The sequence below is a fragment of the Lissotriton helveticus genome, chromosome 5_1, assembly GCF_964261635.1.
Source record: "Lissotriton helveticus chromosome 5_1, aLisHel1.1, whole genome shotgun sequence".
NCBI classification, from domain to species: domain Eukaryota; kingdom Metazoa; phylum Chordata; class Amphibia; order Caudata; family Salamandridae; genus Lissotriton; species Lissotriton helveticus.
Window position 1 is genome coordinate 1,623,192,738 of NC_136065.1, and position 23,398 is coordinate 1,623,216,135.

Here is a 23,398-nt window from a genome sequence, read left to right on the forward strand (position 1 = left end):
CCCACACTCTGCAACTTAATAGACCAGTGCTTTACAAATTAGCCATCTGTGTCATCAGCAAAGGCAGCCAATGTGCCAATCCTTTATAATTATTCTTAGTACTTTTCTTTCTCGTAGGCAAAATTAGCACTTTACCTGCACTAATCATACAGATTTTACACTTGAAGCACTACATGAACACATACTTAGACACCTTGCAGTTCATCTACACACACTTAAGCTAAAACCCATTCTGTCAAGTCAAAATTCTGCAAACCTAGTACATATTCAGTACATGTACATAGAAGCACTTTTTAATGCCACTCAAATGCACTAGATTTTAGACTGAAGATGCAATCTAAATGACTGTGCAGTATGTACTCCACTTTATTATTAATTAGGAATGAGAACATGATGGCTATAAGAGTATTGGAAGAGCGTGCTTCCATTCTGAATGGAAACCTGAATTCTGTGACAATTGGCAAAAACCGACCACGAAGGGACTCGAACCCTCAATCTTCTTTTCCGAAGTCAGGCGCCTTATCCATTAGGCCACACGGTCATGTGTCCTGCTGCATTTATTTTTATACTGTAGGTGGTATGCAAGTTCGGAAAATATATTATTTATAGTTATTTAGGTTTACAAACCATTGTGGGTTTTTTTCAGCTCCTTTCAATTAAATCACTTTTTTGGAATTTATATAATGAGAATGTCACCAGTACGATAAGCTATTGTTTTCATTTTTGCATTTAAACCTCTTTCTTCATGAGATTAAAGCTCAGTTTATGCTTTATATAGCTCTGGATGTTTCCAGAAGTGGAGAGAAACAGTTTTGAAAGTAGTACAAACTGCTCCTTCCTGGATATTCTAATTTACACACACTCAAAGGTTGTATACGTTTCATGAATCCTGACTTGCCCTATTTAAGTAGCTGAAAGCCTTTCACCACCTCTAGAAACAACAGTTACACCAATCCAATTCAAATAATTTTTTCCAAAGGAATATCTTCTGCCGGGTCAAAAATGCATCTGACAAAGACAGGTGTTTAAAAAATCGACTTTGTAGTTTCAGAACATCAACATGACTCTGACGAGTACAGAAGTAAAATGGTACCATTTCAACGTTCCTAATACCTCATAAGCTTCTGAGAGGACGCATGTAATAAATATATTTATTTTTCTGGAAAAGTAAGAGTGGACATTGGTTTGCACCTCAGATGGGACTCGAACCCACACCCCTGGCTTAGGAGGCCAGTGCCTTATCCATTAGGCCACTGAGGCACAGATACATACCAGCAATCTAGAGGCATTATTTAAATGTATTCAATCGTCCAACACTGGTGTCTGCACACAGGACATTTCTCAGTTCTCTCCATAAGTAAACTTCCCATTTTCATCCTCTTCCATCCCCGACTTTAACACTCTGTTCTGTGCTATAATGGATACTCTGCATTTGTAGCAAGTGGAGAGAAATTGGAGGAGAACCATTTTCGAATCAACACTACTTCTTCCATGGATGCTTTTCTTAATAAACTGGGCTTTGACAGTGGTATGAAGCTGTCCTTGTCTTCAGCAGGACACAGAAACAGGCACCAAGTCTTCTAACCAAGTTCACCCACACTCTGCAACTTAATAGACCAGTGCTTTACAAATTAGCCATCTGTGTCATCAGCAAAGGCAGCCAATGTGCCAATCCTTTATAATTCTTCTTAGTACTTTTCTTTCTCGTAGGCAAAATTAGCACTTTAACTGCACAAATCATACAGATTTTACACTTGAAGCACTACATGAACACATACTTACACACCTTGCAGTTCATCTACACACACTTAAGCTAAAACCCATTCTGTCAAGTCAAAATTCTGCAAACCTAGTACATATTCAGTACATGTACATAGAAGCACTTTTTAATGCCACTTAAATGCACTAGATTTTAGACTGAAGATGCAATCTAAATGACTGTGCAGTATGTACTCCACTTTATTATTAATTAGGAATAAGAACATGATGTCTATAAGAGTATTGGAAGAGCCTGCTTCCATTCTGAATGGAAACCTGAATTGTGTGACCATTGGCAAAATCTGACCACGAAGGGACTCGAACCCTCAATCTTCTGATCCGAAGTCAGACGCCTTATCCATTAGGCCACGTGGTCATGTGTCCTGCTGCATTTATTTTTATACTGTAGGTGGTATGCAAGGTTGGAAAATATATTATTTATAGGTATTTAGGTTTACAAACCATTGTGGGTTTTTTTCAGCTCCTTTCAATTAAGTCACTTTTTTGGAATTTATATAATGAGAATGTCACCAGTACGATAAGCTATTGTTTTCATTTTTGCATTTAAACCTCTTTCTTCGTGAGATTAAAGCTCAGTTTATGCTTTATACAGCTCTGGATGTTTCCAGAAGTGGAGAGAAACGGTTTTGAAAGTAGTACAAACTGCTCCTTCCTGGATATTCCAATTTACACACACTCAAAGGTTGTATACATTTCATGAATCCTGACTTGCCCTATTCAAGTAGCTGAAAGCCTTTCACCACCTCTAGGAACAACAGTTACACCAATCCAATTCAAATAATTTTTTCCAAAGGAATATCTTCTGCCGGGTCAAAAATACATCTGACAAAGATAGGTGTTTAAAAATCTACTTTGTAGTTTCAGAACATCAACATGACTCTGAAGAGTACAGAAGTAAAATGGTACCATTTCAAAGTTCCTAATACCTCATAAGCTTCTGAGAGGAAGCATTTAATAAATATATTTATTTTTCTGGAAAAGTTAGAGTGGACATTGGTTTGCACCTCAGATGGGGCCCGAACCCACAATCCCTGGCTTAAGAGGCCAGTGACTTATCCATTAGGCCACTGAGGCACAGATAAATGCAAGCATTCTAGAGGCATTATTTAAATGTATTCAATCGTCCAACACTGGTGTCGGCATACAGGATATTTCTCAGTTCTCTCCATAAGTAAACTTCCCATTTTCATCCTTTTCCATCCCCGACTTTAACACTCTGTTCTGTGCTAAAATGGAGACTCTGTATTTCTAGCAAGTGGAGAGAAATTGGAGGAGAACCATTTTCGAATCAACACTTCTTCTTCCATGGATGCTTTTCTCAATAAACTGGACTTTGACAGTGGTATCAAGCCGTCCTTGTCTTCAGCAGGACACAGAAACAGGCACCAAGTCTACTAACCAAGTTCACCCACACTCTGCAACTTAATAGACCAGTGCTTTACAAATTAGCCATCTGTGTCATCAGCAAAGGCAGCCAATGTGCCAATCCTTTATAATTATTCTTAGTACTTTTCTTTCTCGTAGGCAAAATTAGCACTTTAACTGCACTAATCATACAGATTTTACACTTGAAGCACTACATGAACACATACTTAGATACCTTGCAGTTCATCTACACACACTTAAGCTAAAACCCATTCTGTCAAGTCAAAATTCTGCAAACCTAGTACATATTCAGTACATGTACATAGAAGCACTTTTTAATGCCACTCAAATGCACTAGATTTTAGACTGAAGATGCAATCTAAATGACTGTGCAGTATGTACTCCACTTTATTATTAATTAGGAATGAGAACATGATGTCTATAAGAGTATTGGAAGAGCCGGCTTCCATTCTGAATGGAAACCTGAATTGTGTGACCATTGGCAAAATCTGACCACAAAGGGACTTGAACCCTCAATCTTCTGATCCGAAGTCAGACGCCTTATCCATTAGGCCACGCAGTCATGTATCCTGCTGTGTGTTTTTTTATACTGTAGATGGTATGCAAGGATGGAAAATATAATATTTATAGTTATTTAGGTTTACATCCCATTGTGGTTTTTTTCAGCTCCTTTCAATGAAAGCACTTTTTTGGAATCTATATAATGAGAATGTCACCAGTACGATAATCTTTTGTTTTCTCTTTTGCATTTAAACCTCTTTCTTCATGAGATTAAAGCTCAGTAAATGCTTTACATAGCTCTGGATGTTTCCAGAAGTGGAGAGAAACTGTTTTGAAAGTAGTACAAACTGCTCCTTCCTGGATATTCCAATTTACACACACTCAAAGGTTGTATACATTTCATGAATCCTGACTTGCCCTATTCAAGTAGCTGAAAGCCTTTCACCACCTCTAGAAACAACAGTTACACCAATCCAATTCAAATAATTTTTTCCAAAGGAATATCTTCTGCCGGGTAAAATATGCATCTGACAAAGATAGGTGTTTAAAAATCTACTTTGTAGTTTCAGAACATCAACATGACTCTAAAGAGTACAGAAATAAAATGGTACCATTTCAAAGTTCCTAATACCTCATAAGCTTCTGAGAGGAAGCATGTAATAAATATATTTATTTTTCTGAAAAAGTTAGAGTGGACATTGGTTTGCACCTCAGATTGGACTCGAACCCACAATCCATGGTTTAGGAGGCCAGTGACTTATCCATTAGGCCACTGAGGCACAGATAGATACCAGCAATCTAGAGGCATTATTGAAATGTATTCAATCGTCCAACACTGGTGTCTGCACACAGGATATTTCTCAGTTCTCTCCCTAAGTAAACTTCCCATTTTCATCCTCTTCCATCCCCGACTTTAACACTCTGTTCTGTGCTAAAATGGAGACTCTGTATTTCTAGCAAGTGGAGAGAAATTGGAGGAGAACCATTTTCGAATCAACACTTCTTCTTCCATGGATGCTTTTCTCAATAAACTGGGCTTTGACAGTGGTATCAAGCCGTCCTTGTCTTCAGCAGGACACAGAAACAGGCACCAAGTCTACTAACCAAGTTCAACTACACACTGCAACTTAATAGACCAGTGCTTTACAAATTAGCCAACTGTGTCATCAGCAAAGGCAGCCAATGTGCCAATCCTTTATAATTCTTCTGTAGTACTTTTCTTTCTCATAGGCAAAATTAGCACTTTAACTGCACAAATCATACAGATTTTACACTTGAAGCACTCCATGAGCACATACTCACACACCTTGCAGTTCATCTACACACACTTAAGCTAAAAACCCATTCTGTGAAGTCAAAATTCTGCAGACCAAGTACATATTCAGTGCGTGTACATAGAAGAACTTTTTAATGCCACTTAAATGCACTAGATTTTAGACTGAAGATGCAATCTAAATGACTGTGCAGTATGTACTCCACTTTATTATTAATTAGGAATGAGAACATGATGGCTATAAGAGTATTGGAAGAGCCTGCTTCCATTCTGAATGGAAACCTGAATTGTGTGACAATTGGCAAAAACCGACCACGAAGGGACTGGAACCCTCAATCTTCTTTTCCGAAGTCAGACGCCTTATCCATTAGGCCACGCGGTCATGTGTCCTGCTGCATTTATTTTTATACTGTAGGTGGTATGCAAGTTCGGAAAATATATTATTTATAGTTATTTAGGTTTACAAACCATTGTGGGTTTTTTTCAGCTCCTTTCAATTAAATCACTTTTTTGGAATTTATATAATGAGAATGTCACCAGTACGATAAGCTATTGTTTTCATTTTTGCATTTAAACCTCTTTCTTCATGAGATTAAAGCTCAGTTTATGCTTTATAAAGCTCTGGATGTTTCCAGAAGTGGAGAGAAACAGTTTTGAAAGTAGTACAAACTGCTCCTTCCTGGATATTCTTATTTACACACACTCAAAGGTTGTATACGTTTCATGAATCCTGACTTGCCCTATTTAAGTAGCTGAAAGCCTTTCACCACCTCTAGAAACAACAGTTACACCAATCCAATTCAAATAATTTTTTCCAAAGGAATATCTTCTGCCGGGTCAAAAATGTATCTGACAAAGACAGGTGTTTCAAAAATCGACTTTGTAGTTTCAGAACATCAACATGACTCTGACGAGTACAGAAGTAAAATGGTACCATTTCAACGTTCCTAATACCTCATAAGCTTCTGAGAGGACGCATGTAATAAATATATTTATTTTTCTGGAAAAGTAAGAGTGGACATTGGTTTGCACCTCAGATGGGACTCGAACCCACAATCCCTGGCTTAGGAGGCCAGTGCCTTATCCATTAGGCCACTGAGGCACAGATACATACCAGCAATCTAGAGGCATTATTTAAATGTATTCAATCATCCAACACTGTTGTCTGCACACAGGACATTTCTCAGTTCTCTCCATAAGTAAACTTCCCATTTTCATCCTCTTCCATCCCCGACTTCAACACTCTGTTCTGTGCTATAATGGATACTCTGTATTTCTAGCAAGTGGAGAGAAATTGGAGGAGAACCATTTTCGAATCAACACTTCTTCTTCCATGGATGCTTTTCTTAATAAACTGGGCTTTGACAGTGGTATGAAGCCGTCCTTGTCTTCAGCAGGACACAGAAACAGGCACCAAGTCTACTAACCAAGTTCACCCACACTCTGCAACTTAATAGACCAGTGCTTTACAAATTAGCCATCTGTGTCATCAGCAAAGGCAGCCAATGTGCCAATCCTTTATAATTCGTCTTAGTACTTTTCTTTCTCTTAGGCAAAATTAGCACTTTAACTGCACAAATCATACAGATTTTACACTTGAAGCACTACATGAACACATACTTACACACCTTGCAGTTCATCTACACACACTTAAGCTAAAACCCATTCTGTCAAGTCAAAATTCTGCAAACCTAGTACATATTCAGTACATGTACATAGAAGCACTTTTTAATGCCACTTAAATGCACTAGATTTTAGACTGAAGATGCAATCTAAATGACTGTGCAGTATGTACTCCACTTTATTATTAATTAGGAATAAGAACATGATGTCTATAAGAGTATTGGAAGAGCCTGCTTCCATTCTGAATGGAAACCTGAATTGTGTGACCATTGGCAAAATCTGACCACGAAGGGACTCGAACCCTCAATCTTCTGATCCGAAGTCAGACGCCTTATCCATTAGGCCACGCGGTCATGTGTCCCGCTGCATTTATTTTTATACTGTAGGTGGTATGCATGGTTGGAAAATATATTATTTATAGTTATTTAGGTTTACAAACCATTGTGGGTTTTTTTCAGCTCCTTTCAATTAAGTCACTTTTTTGGAATTTATATAATGAGAATGTCACCAGTACGATAAGCTATTGTTTTCATTTTTGCATTTAAACCTCTTTCTTCATGAGATTAAAGCTCAGTTTATGCTTTATACAGCTCTGGATGTTTCCAGAAGTGGAGAGAAACGGTTTTGAAAGTAGTACAAACTGCTCCTTCCTGGATATTCCAATTTACACACACTCAAAGGTTGTATACATTTCATGAATCCTGACTTGCCCTATTCAAGTAGCTGAAAGCCTTTCACCACCTCTAGGAACAACAGTTACACCAATCCAATTCAAATAATTTTTTCCAAAGGAATATCTTCTGCCGGGTCAAAAATGCATCTGACAAAGATAGGTGTTTAAAAATCTACTTTGTAGTTTCAGAACATCAACATGACTCTGAAGAGTACAGAAGTAAAATGGTACCATTTCAAAGTTCTTAATACCTCATAAGCTTCTGAGAGGAAGCATGTAATAAATATATTTATTTTTCTGGAAAAGTTAGAGTGGACATTGGTTTGCACCTCAGATGGGACCCGAACCCACAATCCCTGGCTTAAGAGGCCAGTGACTTATCCATTAGGCCACTGAGGCACAGATAAATGCAAGCATTCTAGAGGCATTATTTAAATGTATTCAATCGTCCAACACTGGTGTCGGCATACAGGATATTTCTCAGTTCTCTCCATAAGTAAACTTCCCATTTTCATCCTCTTCCATCCCCGACTTTAACACTCTGTTCTGTGCTAAAATGGAGACTCTGTATTTCTAGCAAGTGGAGAGAAATTGGAGGAGAACCATTTTCGAATCAACACTTCTTCTTCCATGGATGCTTTTCTCAATAAACTGGGCTTTGACAGTGGTATCAAGCCGTCCTTGTCTTCAGCAGGACACAGAAACAGGCACCAAGTCTACTAACCAAGTTCACCCACACTCTGCAACTTAATAGACCAGTGCTTTACAAATTAGCCATCTGTGTCATCAGCAAAGGCAGCCAATGTGCCAATCCTTTATAATTCTTCTTAGTACTTTTCTTTCTCGTAGGCAAAATTAGCACTTTAACTGCACAAATCATACAGATTTTACACTTGAAGCACTACATGAACACATACTTGCACTACACACACTTAAGCTAAAACCCATTCTGTCAAGTCAAAATTCTGCAAACCTAGTACATATTCAGTACATGTACATAGAAGCACTTTTTAATGCCACTTAAATGCACTAGATTTTAGACTGAAGATGCAATCTAAATGACCGTGCAGTATGTACTCCACTTTATTATTAATTAGGAATGAGAACATGATGTCTATAAGAGTATTGGAAGAGCCTGCTTCCATTCTGAATGGAAACCTGAATTGTGTGACCATTGGCAAAATCTGACCACGAAGGGACTCGAACCCTCAATCTTCTGATCCGAAGTCAGACGCCTTATCCATTAGGCCATGCGGTCATGTGTCCTGCTGCATTTATTTTTATACTGTAGGTGGTATGCAAGGTTGGAAAATATATTATTTATAGTTATTTAGGTTTACAAACCATTGTGGGTTTTTTTCAGCTCCTTTCAATTAAATCACTTTTTTGGAATTTATATAATGAGAATGTCACCAGTACAATAAGCTATTGTTTTCATTTTTGCATTTAAACCTCTTTTTTCATGAGATTAAAGCTCAGTTTATGCTTTATACAGCTCTGGATGTTTCCAGAAGTGGAGAGAAACTGTTTTGAAAGTAGTACAAACTGCTGCTTCCTGGATATTCCAATTTACACACACTCAAAGGTTGTATACATTTCATGAATCCTGACTTGCCCTATTCAAGTAGCTGAAAGCCTTTCACCACCTCTAGAAACAACAGTTACACCAATCCAATTCAAATCATTTTTTCCAAAGGAATATCTTCTGCCGGGTCAAAAATGCATCTGACAAAGATAGGTGTTTAAAAATCTACTTTGTAGTTTCAGAACATCAACATGACTCTGAAGAGTACAGAAGTAAAATGGTACCATTTCAAAGTTCCTAATACCTCATAAGCTTCTGAGAGGAAGCATGTAATAAATATATTTATTTTTCTGGAAAAGTTAGAGTGGACATTGGTTTGCACCTCAGATGGGACTCGAACCTACAATCCCTGGCTTAAGAGGCCAGTGACTTATCCATTAGGCCACTGAGGAATAGATAAATGCAAGCAATCTAGAGGCATTATTTAAATGTATTCAATCGTCCAACACTGGTGTCTGCATACAGGATATTTCTCAGTTCTCTCCATAAGTAAACTTCCCATTTTCATCCTCTTCCATCCCCAAATTTAACACTCTGTTCTGTGCTAAAATGGAGACTCTGTATTTCTAGCAAGTGGAGAGAAATTGGAGGAGAACCATTTTCGAATCAACACTTCTTCTTCCATGGATGCTTTTCTCAATAAACTGGGCTTTGACAGTGGTATCAAGCCGTCCTTGTCTTCAGCAGGACACAGAAACAGGCACCAAGTCTACTAACCAAGCTCAACCACACTCTGCAACTTAATAGACCAGTGCTTTACAAATTAGCAAACTGTGTCATCAGCAAAGGCAGCCAATGTGCCAATCCTTTATAATTCTTCTTAGTACTTTTCTTTCTCGTAGGCAAAATTAGCACTTTAACTGCACAAATCATACATATTTTACACTTGAAGCACTACATGAACACATACTTACACACCTTGCAGTTCATATTCACACACTTAAGCTAAAACCCATTCTGTCAAGTCAAAATTCTGCAAACCTAGTACATATTCAGTACATGTACATAGAAGCACTTTTTAATGCCACTTAAATGCACTAGATTTTAGACTGAAGATGCAATCTAAATGACTGTGCAGTATGTACTCCACTTTATTATTAATTAGGAATGAGAACATGATGTCTATAAGAGTATTGGAAGAGCCTGCTTCCATTCTGAATGGAAACCTGAATTGTGTGACCATTGGCAAAATCTGACCACGAAGGGACTCGAATCCTCAATCTTCTGATCCGAAGTCAGATGCCTTATCCATTAGGCCACGCGGTCATGTGTCCTGCTGCATTTATTTTTATACTGTAGGTGGTATGCAAGGTAGGAAAATATATTATTTATAGTTATTTAGGTTTACAAACCATTGTGGGGTTTTTTCAGCTCCTTTCAATTAAGTCACTTTTTTGGAATTTATATAATGAGAATGTCACCAGTACGATAAGCTATTGTTTTCATTTTTGCATTTAAACCTCTTTCTTCATGAGATTAAAGCTCAGTTTATGCTTTATACAGCTCTGGATGTTTCCAGAAGTGGAGAAAAACGGTTTTGAAAGTAGTACAAACTGCTCCTTCCTGGATATTCCAATTTACACACACTCAAAGGTTGTATACATTTCATGAATCCTGACTTGCCCTATTCAAGTAGCTGAAAGCCTTTCACCACCTCTAGGAACAACAGTTACACCAATCCAATTCAAATAATTTTTTCCAAAGGAATATCTTCTGCCGGGTCAAAAATGCATCTGACAAAGATAGGTGTTTAAAAATCTACTTTGTAGTTTCAGAACATCAACATGACTCTGAAGAGTACAGAAGTAAAATGGTACCATTTCAAAGTTCCTAATACCTCATAAGCTTCTGAGAGGAAGCGCATGTAATAAATATATTTATTTTTCTGGAAAAGTTAGAGTGGACATTGGTTTGCACCTCAGATGGGACTCGAACCCACAATCCCTGGCTTAAGAGGCCAGTGACTTATCCATTAGGCCACTGAGGCACAGATAAATGCAAGCATTCTAGAGGCATTATTTAAATGTATTCAATCGTCCAACACTGGTGTCTGCATACAGGATATTTCTCAGTTCTCTCCATAAGTAAACTTCCCATTTTCATCCTCTTCCATCCCCGACTTTAACACTCTGTTCTGCGCTAAAATGGAGACTCTGTATTTCTAGCAAGTGGAGAGAAATTGGAGGAGAACCATTTTCGAATCAACACTTCTTCTTCCATGGATGCTTTTCTCAATAAACTGGGCTTTGACAGTGGTATCAAGCCGTCCTTGTCTTCAGCAGGACACAGAAACAGGCACCAAGTCTACTAACCAAGTTCACCCACACTCTGCAACTTAATAGACCAGTGCTTTACAAATTAGCCATCTGTGTCATCAGCAAAGGCAGCCAATGTGCCAATCCTTTATAATTCTTCTTAGTACTTTTCTTTCTCGTAGGCAAAATTAGCACTTTAACTGCACAAATCATACAGATTTTACACTTGAAGCACTACATGAACACATACTTACACACCTTGCAGTTCATCTACACACACTTAAGCTAAAACCCATTCTGTCAAGTCAAAATTCTGCAAACCTAGTACATATTCAGTACATGTACATAGAAGCACTTTTTAATGCCACTTAAATGCACTAGATTTTAGACTGAAGATGCAATCTAAATGACTGTGCAGTATGTACTCCACTTTATTATTAATTAGGAATAAGAACATGATGTCTATAAGAGTATTGGAAGAGCCTGCTTCCATTCTGAATGGAAACCTGAATTGTGTGACCATTGGCAAAATCTGACCACGAAGGGACTCGAACCCTCAATCTTCTGATCCGAAGTCAGACGCCTTATCCATTAGGCCACGTGGTCATGTGTCCTGCTGCATTTATTTTTATACTGTAGGTGGTATGCAAGGTTGGAAAATATATTATTTATAGGTATTTAGGTTTACAAACCATTGTGGGTTTTTTTCAGCTCCTTTCAATTAAGTCACTTTTTTGGAATTTATATAATGAGAATGTCACCAGTACGATAAGCTATTGTTTTCATTTTTGCATTTAAACCTCTTTCTTCGTGAGATTAAAGCTCAGTTTATGCTTTATACAGCTCTGGATGTTTCCAGAAGTGGAGAGAAACGGTTTTGAAAGTAGTACAAACTGCTCCTTCCTGGATATTCCAATTTACACACACTCAAAGGTTGTATACATTTCATGAATCCTGACTTGCCCTATTCAAGTAGCTGAAAGCCTTTCACCACCTCTAGGAACAACAGTTACACCAATCCAATTCAAATAATTTTTTCCAAAGGAATATCTTCTGCCGGGTCAAAAATACATCTGACAAAGATAGGTGTTTAAAAATCTACTTTGTAGTTTCAGAACATCAACATGACTCTGAAGAGTACAGAAGTAAAATGGTACCATTTCAAAGTTCCTAATACCTCATAAGCTTCTGAGAGGAAGCATGTAATAAATATATTTATTTTTCTGGAAAAGTTAGAGTGGACATTGGTTTGCACCTCAGATGGGGCCCGAACCCACAATCCCTGGCTTAAGAGGCCAGTGACTTATCCATTAGGCCACTGAGGCACAGATAAATGCAAGCATTCTAGAGGCATTATTTAAATGTATTCAATTGTCCAACACTGGTGTCGGCATACAGGATATTTCTCAGTTCTCTCCATAAGTAAACTTCCCATTTTCATCCTCTTCCATCCCCGACTTTAACACTCTGTTCTGTGCTAAAATGGAGACTCTGTATTTCTAGCAAGTGGAGAGAAATTGGAGGAGAACCATTTTCGAATCAAAACTTCTTCTTCCATGGATGCTTTTCTCAATAAACTGGGTTTTGACAGTGGTATCAAGCCGTCCTTGTCTTCAGCAGGACACAGAAACAGGCACCAAGTCTACTAACCAAGTTCACCCACACTCTGCAACTTAATAGACCAGTGCTTTACAAATTAGCCATCTGTGTCATCAGCAAAGGCAGCCAATGTGCCAATCCTTTATAATTATTCTTAGTACTTTTCTTTCTCGTAGGCAAAATTAGCACTTTAACTGCACTAATCATACAGAATTTACACTTGAAGCACTACATGAACACATACTTAGACACCTTGCAGTTCATCTACACACACTTAAGCTAAAACCCATTCTGTCAAGTCAAAATTCTGCAAACCTAGTACATATTCAGTACATGTACATAGAAGCACTTTTTAATGCCACTCAAATGCACTAGATTTTAGACTGAAGATGCAATCTAAATGACTGTGCAGTATGTACTCCACTTTATTATTAATTAGGAATGAGAACATGATGTCTATAAGAGTATTGGAAGAGCCGGCTTCCATTCTGAATGGAAACCTGAATTGTGTGACCATTGGCAAAATCTGACCACAAAGGGACTTGAACCCTCAATCTTCTGATCCGAAGTCAGACGCCTTATCCATTAGGCCACGCAGTCATGTATCCTGCTGTGTGTTTTTTTATACTGTAGATGGTATGCAAGGATGGAAAATATAATATTTATAGTTATTTAGGTTTACATCCCATTGTGGTTTTTTTCAGCTCCTTTCAATGAAAGCACTTTTTTGGAATCTATATAATGAGAATGTCACCAGTACGATAATCTTTTGTTTTCTCTTTTGCATTTAAACCTCTTTCTTCATGAGATTAAAGCTCAGTAAATGCTTTACATAGCTCTGGATGTTTCCAGAAGTGGAGAGAAACTGTTTTGAAAGTAGTACAAACTGCTCCTTCCTGGATATTCCAATTTACACACACTCAAAGGTTGTATACATTTCATGAATCCTGACTTGCCCTATTCAAGTAGCTGAAAGCCTTTCACCACCTCTAGAAACAACAGTTACACCAATCCAATTCAAATAATTTTTTCCAAAGGAATATCTTCTGCCGGGTAAAATATGCATCTGACAAAGATAGGTGTTTAAAAATCTACTTTGTAGTTTCAGAACATCAACATGACTCTAAAGAGTACAGAAATAAAATGGTACCATTTCAAAGTTCCTAATACCTCATAAGCTTCTGAGAGGAAGCATGTAATAAATATATTTATTTTTCTGAAAAAGTTAGAGTGGACATTGGTTTGCACCTCAGATTGGACTCGAACCCACAATCCATGGTTTAGGAGGCCAGTGACTTATCCATTAGGCCACTGAGGCACAGGTAGATACCAGCAATCTAGAGGCATTATTGAAATGTATTCAATCGTCCAACACTGGTGTCTGCACACAGGATATTTCTCAGTTCTCTCCCTAAGTAAACTTCCCATTTTCATCCTCTTCCATCCCCGACTTTAACACTCTGTTCTGTGCTAAAATGGAGACTCTGTATTTCTAGCAAGTGGAGAGAAATTGGAGGAGAACCATTTTCGAATCAACACTTCTTCTTCCATGGATGCTTTTCTCAATAAACTGGGCTTTGACAGTGGTATCAAGCCGTCCTTGTCTTCAGCAGGACACAGAAACAGGCACCAAGTCTACTAACCAAGTTCAACTACACACTGCAACTTAATAGACCAGTGCTTTACAAATTAGCCAACTGTGTCATCAGCAAAGGCAGCCAATGTGCCAATCCTTTATAATTCTTCTGTAGTACTTTTCTTTCTCATAGGCAAAATTAGCACTTTAACTGCACAAATCATACAGATTTTACACTTGAAGCACTCCATGAGCACATACTCACACACCTTGCAGTTCATCTACACACACTTAAGCTAAAAACCCATTCTGTGAAGTCAAAATTCTGCAGACCAAGTACATATTCAGTGCGTGTACATAGAAGAACTTTTTAATGCCACTTAAATGCACTAGATTTTAGACTGAAGATGCAATCTAAATGACTGTGCAGTATGTACTCCACTTTATTATTAATTAGGAATGAGAACATGATGGCTATAAGAGTATTGGAAGAGCCTGCTTCCATTCTGAATGGAAACCTGAATTGTGTGACAATTGGCAAAAACCGACCACGAAGGGACTGGAACCCTCAATCTTCTTTTCCGAAGTCAGACGCCTTATCCATTAGGCCACGTGGTCATGTGTCCTGCTGCATTTATTTTTATACTGTAGGTGGTATGCAAGTTCGGAAAATATATTATTTATAGTTATTTAGGTTTACAAACCATTGTGGGTTTTTTTCAGCTCCTTTCAATTAAATCACTTTTTTGGAATTTATATAATGAGAATGTCACCAGTACGATAAGCTATTGTTTTCATTTTTGCATTTAAACCTCTTTCTTCATGAGATTAAAGCTCAGTTTATGCTTTATAAAGCTCTGGATGTTTCCAGAAGTGGAGAGAAACAGTTTTGAAAGTAGTACAAACTGCTCCTTCCTGGATATTCTTATTTACACACACTCAAAGGTTGTATACGTTTCATGAATCCTGACTTGCCCTATTTAAGTAGCTGAAAGCCTTTCACCACCTCTAGAAACAACAGTTACACCAATCCAATTCAAATAATTTTTTCCAAAGGAATATCTTCTGCCGGGTCAAAAATGTATCAGACAAAGACAGGTGTTTCAAAAATCGACTTTGTAGTTTCAGAACATCAACATGACTCTGACGAGTACAGAAGTAAAATGGTACCATTTCAACGTTCCTAATACCTCATAAGCTTCTGAGAGGACGCATGTAATAAATATATTTATTTTTCTGGAAAAGTAAGAGTGGACATTGGTTTGCACCTCAGATGGGACTCGAACCCACAATCCCTGGCTTAGGAGGCCAGTGCCTTATCCATTAGGCCACTGAGGCACAGATACATACCAGCAATCTAGAGGCATTATTTAAATGTATTCAATCATCCAACACTGGTGTCTGCACACAGGACATTTCTCAGTTCTCTCCATAAGTAAACTTCCCATTTTCATCCTCTTCCATCCCCGACTTTAACACTCTGTTCTGTGCTATAATGGATACTCTGTATTTCTAGCAAGTGGAGAGAAATTGGAGGAGAACCATTTTCGAATCAACACTTCTTCTTCCATGGATGCTTTTCTTAATAAACTGGGCTTTGACAGTGGTATGAAGCCGTCCTTGTCTTCAGCAGGACACAGAAACAGGCACCAAGTCTACTAACCAAGTTCACCCACACTCTGCAACTTAATAGACCAGTGCTTTACAAATTAGCCATCTGTGTCATCAGCAAAGGCAGCCAATGTGCCAATCCTTTATAATTCTTCTTAGTACTTTTCTTTCTCTTAGGCTAAATTAGCACTTTACATGCACAAATCATACAGATTTTACACTTGAAGCACTACATGAACACATACTTACACACCTTGCAGTTCATCTACACACACTTAGGCTAAAACCCATTCTGTCAAGTCAAAATTCTGCAAACCTAGTACATATTCAGTACATGTACATAGAAGCACTTTTTAATGCCACTTAAATGCACTAGATTTTAGACTGAAGATGCAATCTAAATGACTGTGCAGTATGTACTCCACTTTATTATTAATTAGGAATAAGAACATGATGTCTATAAGAGTATTGGAAGAGCCTGCTTCCATTCTGAATGGAAACCTGAATTGTGTGACCATTGGCAAAATCTGACCACGAAGGGACTCGAACCCTCAATCTTCTGATCCGAAGTCAGACGCCTTATCCATTAGGCCACGCGGTCATGTGTCCCGCTGCATTTATTTTTATACTGTAGGTGGTATGCATGGTTGGAAAATATATTATTTATAGTTATTTAGGTTTACAAACCATTGTGGGTTTTTTTCAGCTCCTTTCAATTAAGTCACTTTTTTGGAATTTATATAATGAGAATGTCACCAGTACGATAAGCTATTGTTTTCATTTTTGCATTTAAACCTCTTTCTTCATGAGATTAAAGCTCAGTTTATGCTTTATACAGCTCTGGATGTTTCCAGAAGTGGAGAGAAACGGTTTTGAAAGTAGTACAAACTGCTCCTTCCTGGATATTCCAATTTACACACACTCAAAGGTTGTATACATTTCATGAATCCTGACTTGCCCTATTCAAGTAGCTGAAAGCCTTTCACCACCTCTAGGAACAACAGTTACACCAATCCAATTCAAATAATTTTTTCCAAAGGAATATCTTCTGCCGGGTCAAAAATGCATCTGACAAAGATAGGTGTTTAAAAATCTACTTTGTAGTTTCAGAACATCAACATGACTCTGAAGAGTACAGAAGTAAAATGGTACCATTTCAAAGTTCCTAATACCTCATAAGCTTCTGAGAGGAAGCATGTAATAAATATATTTATTTTTCTGGAAAAGTTAGAGTGGACATTGGTTTGCACCTCAGATGGGACCCGAACCCACAATCCCTGGCTTAAGAGGCCAGTGACTTATCCATTAGGCCACTGAGGCACAGATAAATGCAAGCATTCTAGAGGCATTATTTAAATGTATTCAATCGTCCAACACTGGTGTCGGCATACAGGATATTTCTCAGTTCTCTCCATAAGTAAACTTCCCATTTTCATCCTCTTCCATCCCCGACTTTAACACTCTGTTCTGTGCTAAAATGGAGACTCTGTATTTCTAGCAAGTGGAGAGAAATTGGAGGAGAACCACTTTCGAATCAACACTTCTTCTTCCATGGATGCTTTTCTCAATAAACTGGGCTTTGACAGTGGTATCAAGCCGTCCTTGTCTTCAGCAGGACACAGAAACAGGCACCAAGTCTACTAACCAAGTTCACCCACACTCTGCAACTTAATAGACCAGTGCTTTACAAATTAGCCATCTGTGTCATCAGCAAAGGCAGCCAATGTGCCAATCCTTTATAATTCTTCTTAGTACTTTTCTTTCTCGTAGGCAAAATTAGCACTTTAACTGCACAAATCATACAGATTTTACACTTGAAGCACTACATGAACACATACTTGCACTACACACACTTAAGCTAAAACCCATTCTGTCAAGTCAAAATTCTGCAAACCTAGTACATATTCAGTACATGTACATAGAAGCACTTTTTAATGCCACTTAAATGCACTAGATTTTAGACTGAAGATGCAATCTAAATGACCGTGCAGTATGTACTCCACTTTATTATTAATTAGGAATGAGAACATGATGTCTATAAGAGTATTGGAAGAGCCTGCTTCCATTCTGAATGGAAACCTGAATTGTGTGACCATTGGCAAAATCTGACCACGAAGGGACTCGAACCCTCAATCTTCTGATCCGAAGTCAGACGCCTTATCCATTAGGCCACGCGGTCATGTGTCCTGCTGCATTTATTTTTATACTGTAGGTGGTATGCAAGGTTGGAAAATATATTATTTATAGTTATTTAGGTTTACAAACCATTGTGGGTTTTTTTCAGCTCCTTTCAATTAAATCACTTTTTTGGAATTTATATAATGAGAATGTCACCAGTACAATAAGCTATTGTTTTCATTTTTGCATTTAAACCTCTTTTTTCATGAGATTAAAGCTCAGTTTATGCTTTATACAGCTCTGGATGTTTCCAGAAGTGGAGAGAAACTGTTTTGAAAGTAGTACAAACTGCTGCTTCCTGGATATTCCAATTTACACACACTCAAAGGTTGTATACATTTCATGAATCCTGACTTGCCCTATTCAAGTAGCTGAAAGCCTTTCACCACCTCTAGAAACAACAGTTACACCAATCCAATTCAAATCATTTTTTCCAAAGGAATATCTTCTGCCGGGTCAAAAATGCATCTGACAAAGATAGGTGTTTAAAAATCTACTTTGTAGTTTCAGAACATCAACATGACTCTGAAGAGTACAGAAGTAAAATGGTACCATTTCAAAGTTCCTAATACCTCATAAGCTTCTGAGAGGAAGCATGTAATAAATATATTTATTTTTCTGGAAAAGTTAGAGTGGACATTGGTTTGCACCTCAGATGGGACTCGAACCTACAATCCCTGGCTTAAGAGGCCAGTGACTTATCCATTAGGCCACTGAGGCATAGATAAATGCAAGCAATCTAGAGGCATTATTTAAATGTATTCAATCGTCCAACACTGGTGTCTGCATACAGGATATTTCTCAGTTCTCTCCATAAGTAAACTTCCCATTTTCATCCTCTTCCATCCCCAAATTTAACACTCTGTTCTGTGCTAAAATGGAGACTCTGTATTTCTAGCAAGTGGAGAGAAATTGGAGGAGAACCATTTTCGAATCAACACTTCTTCTTCCATGGATGCTTTTCTCAATAAACTGGGCTTTGACAGTGGTATCAAGCCGTCCTTGTCTTCAGCAGGACACAGAAACAGGCACCAAGTCTACTAACCAAGCTCAACCACACTCTGCAACTTAATAGACCTGTGCTTTACAAATTAGCAAACTGTGTCATCAGCAAAGGCAGCCAATGTGCCAATCCTTTATAATTCTTCTTAGTACTTTTCTTTCTCGTAGGCAAAATTAGCACTTTAACTGCACAAATCATACATATTTTACACTTGAAGCACTACATGAACACATACTTACACACCTTGCAGTTCATATTCACACACTTAAGCTAAAACCCATTCTGTCAAGTCAAAATTCTGCAAACCTAGTACATATTCAGTACATGTACATAGAAGCACTTTTTAATGCCACTTAAATGCACTAGATTTTAGACTGAAGATGCAATCTAAATGACTGTGCAGTATGTACTCCACTTTATTATTAATTAGGAATGAGAACATGATGTCTATAAGAGTATTGGAAGAGCCTGCTTCCATTCTGAATGGAAACCTGAATTGTGTGACCATTGGCAAAATCTGACCACGAAGGGACTCGAATCCTCAATCTTCTGATCCGAAGTCAGATGCCTTATCCATTAGGCCACGCGGTCATGTGTCCTGCTGCATTTATTTTTATACTGTAGGTGGTATGCAAGGTTGGAAAATATATTATTTATAGTTATTTAGGTTTACAAACCATTGTGGGGTTTTTTCAGCTCCTTTCAATTAAGTCACTTTTTTGGAATTTATATAATGAGAATGTCACCAGTACGATAAGCTATTGTTTTCATTTTTGCATTTAAACCTCTTTCTTCATGAGATTAAAGCTCAGTTTATGCTTTATACAGCTCTGGATGTTTCCAGAAGTGGAGAAAAACGGTTTTGAAAGTAGTACAAACTGCTCCTTCCTGGATATTCCAATTTACACACACTCAAAGGTTGTATACATTTCATGAATCCTGACTTGCCCTATTCAAGTAGCTGAAAGCCTTTCACCACCTCTAGGAACAACAGTTACACCAATCCAATTCAAATAATTTTTTCCAAAGGAATATCTTCTGCCGGGTCAAAAATGCATCTGACAAAGATAGGTGTTTAAAAATCTACTTTGTAGTTTCAGAACATCAACATGACTCTGAAGAGTACAGAAGTAAAATGGTACCATTTCAAAGTTCCTAATACCTCATAAGCTTCTGAGAGGAAGCGCATGTAATAAATATATTTATTTTTCTGGAAAAGTTAGAGTGGACATTGGTTTGCACCTCAGATGGGACTCGAACCCACAATCCCTGGCTTAAGAGGCCAGTGACTTATCCATTAGGCCACTGAGGCACAGATAAATGCAAGCATTCTAGAGGCATTATTTAAATGTATTCAATCGTCCAACACTGGTGTCTGCATACAGGATATTTCTCAGTTCTCTCCATAAGTAAACTTCCCATTTTCATCCTCTTCCATCCCCGACTTTAACACTCTGTTCTGCGCTAAAATGGAGACTCTGTATTTCTAGCAAGTGGAGAGAAATTGGAGGAGAACCATTTTCGAATCAACACTTCTTCCATGGATGCTTTTCTCAATAAACTGGGCTTTGACAGTGGTATCAAGCCGTCCTTGTCTTCAGCAGGACACAGAAACAGGCACCAAGTCTACTAACCAAGTTCACCCACACTCTGCAACTTAATAGACCAGTGCTTTACAAATTAGCCATCTGTGTCATCAGCAAAGGCAGCCAATGTGCCAATCCTTTATAATTCTTCTTAGTACTTTTCTTTCTCGTAGGCAAAATTAGCACTTTAACTGCACAAATCATACAGATTTTACACTTGAAGCACTACATGAACACATACTTGCACACCTTGCAGTTCATCTACACACACTTAGGCTAAAACCCATTCTGTCAAGTCAAAATTCTGCAAACCTAGTACATAATTAGTACATGTACATAGAAGCACTTTTTAATGCCACTTAAATGCACTAGATTTTAGACTGAAGATGCAATATAAATGACTGTGCAGTATGTACTCCACTTTATTATTAATTAGGAATGAGAACATGATGTCTATAAGAGTATTGGAAGAGCCTGCTTCCATTCTGAATGGAAACCTGAATTGTGTGACCATTGGCAAAATCTGACCAGCAAAGGAACTCGAACCCTCAATCTTCTGATCCAAAGTCAGACGCCTTATCCATTAGGCCACGTGGTCATGTGTCCAGTTGCATTTATTTTTATACTGTAGGTGGTATGCAAGGTTGGAAAATATATTATTTATAGTTATTTAGGTTTACAAACCATTGTGGGTTTTTTTCAGCTCCTTTCAATTAAATCACTTTTTTGGAATTTATATAATGAGAATGTCACCAGTACGATAAGCTATTGTTTTCATTTTTGCATTTAAACCTCTTTTTTCATGAGATTAAAGCTCAGTTTATGCTTTATACAGCTCTGGATATTTCCAGAAGTGGAGAGAAACTGTTTTGAAAGTAGTACAAACTGCTCCTTCCTGGATATTCCAATTTACACACACTCAAAGGTTGTATACATTTCATGAATCCTGACTTGCCCTATTCAAGTAGCTGAAAGCCTTTCACCACCTCTAGAAACAACAGTTACACCAATCCAATTCAAATCATTTTTTCCAAAGGAATATCTTCTGCCGGGTCAAAAATGCATCTGACAAAGATAGGTGTTTAAAAATCTACTTTGTAGTTTCAGAACATCAACATGACTCTGAAGAGTACAGAAGTAAAATGGTACCATTTCAAAGTTCCTAATACCTCATAAGCTTCTGAGAGGAAGCATGTAATAAATATATTTATTTTTCTGGAAAAGTTAGAGTGGACATTGGTTTGCACCTCAGATGGGACTCGAACCTACAATCCCTGGCTTAAGAGGCCAGTGACTTATCCATTAGGCCACTGAGGCACAGATAAATGCAAGCAATCTAGAGGCATTATTTAAATGTATTCAATCATCCAACACTGGTGTCTGCATACAGGATATTTCTCAGTTCTCTCCATAAGTAAACTTCCCATTTTCATCCTCTTCCATCCCCGACTTTAACACTCTGTTCTGTGCTAAAATGGAGACTCTGTATTTCTAGCAAGTGGAGAGAAATTGGAGGAGAACCATTTTCGAATCAACACTTCTTCTTCCATGGATGCTTTTCTCAATAAACTGGGCTTTGACAGTGGTATCAAGCCGTCCTTGTCTTCAGCAGGACACAGAAACAGGCACCAAGTCTACTAACCAAGTTCAACCACACTCTGCAACTTAATAGACCAGTGCTTTACAAATTAGCAAACTGTGTCATCAGCAAAGGTAGCCAATGTGCCAATCCTTTATAATTCTTCTGTAGTACTTTTCTTTCTCGTAGGCAAAATTAGCACTTTAACTGCACATATCATACAGATTTTACACTTGAAGCACTCCATGAACACATACTTACACACCTTGCAGTTCATCTACACACACTTAAGCTACAAAACCCAATCTGTGAAGTCAAAATTCTGCAAACCTAGTACATATTCAGTGCGTGTACATAGAAGCACTTTTTAATGCCACTTAAATGCACTCGATATTAGACTGAAGATGCAATCTAAATGACTGTGCAGTATGTACTCCACTTTATTATTAATTAGGAATGAGAACATGATGTCTATAAGAGTATTGGAAGAGCCTGCTACCATTCTGAATGGAAACCTGAATTGTGTGACAATTGGCAAAAACGGACTCAAACCCTCAATCTTCTGATCCGAAGTCAGACGCCTTATCCATTAGGCCACGCGGTCATGTGTCCTGCTGCATTTATTTTTATACTGTAGGTGGTATGCAAGGTTGGAAAATATATTATTTATAGTTATTTAGGTTTACAAACCATTGTGGGGTTTTTTCAGCTCCTTTCAATTAAATCACTTTTTTGGAATTTATATAATGAGAATGTCACCAGTACGATAAGCTATTGTTTTCATTTTTGCATTTAAACCTCTTTCTTCATGAGATTAAAGCTCAGTTTATGCTTTATAAAGCTCTGGATGTTTCCAGAAGTGGAGAGAAACTGTTTTAAAAGTAGTACAAACTGCTCCTTCCTGGATATTCCAATTTACACACACTCAAAGGTTGTATACGTTTCATGAATCCTGACTTGCCCTATTTAAGTAGCTGAAAGCCTTTCACCACCTCTAGAAACAACAGTTACACCAATCCAATTCAAATAATTTTTTCCAAAGGAATATCTTCTGCCGGGTCAAAAATGCATCTGACAAAGATAGGTGTTTAAAAATCTACTTTGTAGTTTCAGAACATCAACATGACTCTGAAGAGTACAGAAGTAAAATGGTACCATTTCAAAGTTCCTAATACCTCATAAGCTTCTGTG

At 37.8% G+C, this 23,398-nt stretch overlaps 13 non-coding genes across 13 annotated transcripts; all 13 read right to left on the reverse strand.

Annotated features, from left to right (window-relative positions):
• Positions 1 to 1,188: 1,188 nt before the first annotated feature.
• On the reverse strand, positions 1,189 to 1,260 carry TRNAR-CCU (transfer RNA arginine (anticodon CCU)). The gene has a single exon. It is a non-coding gene; the product is annotated as a tRNA-Arg (tRNA).
• An 801-nt stretch (positions 1,261 to 2,061) lies between these two features.
• TRNAR-UCG (transfer RNA arginine (anticodon UCG)) lies at positions 2,062 to 2,134 on the reverse strand. Its single transcript has one exon. It is a non-coding gene; the product is annotated as a tRNA-Arg (tRNA).
• A 1,520-nt stretch (positions 2,135 to 3,654) lies between these two features.
• On the reverse strand, positions 3,655 to 3,727 carry TRNAR-UCG (transfer RNA arginine (anticodon UCG)). Its single transcript has one exon. It is a non-coding gene; the product is annotated as a tRNA-Arg (tRNA).
• A 2,241-nt stretch (positions 3,728 to 5,968) lies between these two features.
• Positions 5,969 to 6,041, reverse strand: TRNAR-CCU (transfer RNA arginine (anticodon CCU)). Its single transcript has one exon. It is a non-coding gene; the product is annotated as a tRNA-Arg (tRNA).
• An 801-nt stretch (positions 6,042 to 6,842) lies between these two features.
• TRNAR-UCG (transfer RNA arginine (anticodon UCG)) lies at positions 6,843 to 6,915 on the reverse strand. The gene has a single exon. It is a non-coding gene; the product is annotated as a tRNA-Arg (tRNA).
• Positions 6,916 to 8,420: 1,505 nt separating this feature from the next.
• Positions 8,421 to 8,493, reverse strand: TRNAR-UCG (transfer RNA arginine (anticodon UCG)). Its single transcript has one exon. It is a non-coding gene; the product is annotated as a tRNA-Arg (tRNA).
• Positions 8,494 to 10,013: 1,520 nt separating this feature from the next.
• On the reverse strand, positions 10,014 to 10,086 carry TRNAR-UCG (transfer RNA arginine (anticodon UCG)). Its single transcript has one exon. It is a non-coding gene; the product is annotated as a tRNA-Arg (tRNA).
• A 1,522-nt stretch (positions 10,087 to 11,608) lies between these two features.
• On the reverse strand, positions 11,609 to 11,681 carry TRNAR-UCG (transfer RNA arginine (anticodon UCG)). The gene has a single exon. It is a non-coding gene; the product is annotated as a tRNA-Arg (tRNA).
• Positions 11,682 to 13,201: 1,520 nt separating this feature from the next.
• Positions 13,202 to 13,274, reverse strand: TRNAR-UCG (transfer RNA arginine (anticodon UCG)). The gene has a single exon. It is a non-coding gene; the product is annotated as a tRNA-Arg (tRNA).
• Positions 13,275 to 15,515: 2,241 nt separating this feature from the next.
• On the reverse strand, positions 15,516 to 15,588 carry TRNAR-CCU (transfer RNA arginine (anticodon CCU)). Its single transcript has one exon. It is a non-coding gene; the product is annotated as a tRNA-Arg (tRNA).
• Positions 15,589 to 16,389: 801 nt separating this feature from the next.
• Positions 16,390 to 16,462, reverse strand: TRNAR-UCG (transfer RNA arginine (anticodon UCG)). Its single transcript has one exon. It is a non-coding gene; the product is annotated as a tRNA-Arg (tRNA).
• Positions 16,463 to 17,967: 1,505 nt separating this feature from the next.
• On the reverse strand, positions 17,968 to 18,040 carry TRNAR-UCG (transfer RNA arginine (anticodon UCG)). Its single transcript has one exon. It is a non-coding gene; the product is annotated as a tRNA-Arg (tRNA).
• A 1,520-nt stretch (positions 18,041 to 19,560) lies between these two features.
• TRNAR-UCG (transfer RNA arginine (anticodon UCG)) lies at positions 19,561 to 19,633 on the reverse strand. The gene has a single exon. It is a non-coding gene; the product is annotated as a tRNA-Arg (tRNA).
• Between the last annotated feature and the right edge of the window lie 3,765 nt (positions 19,634 to 23,398).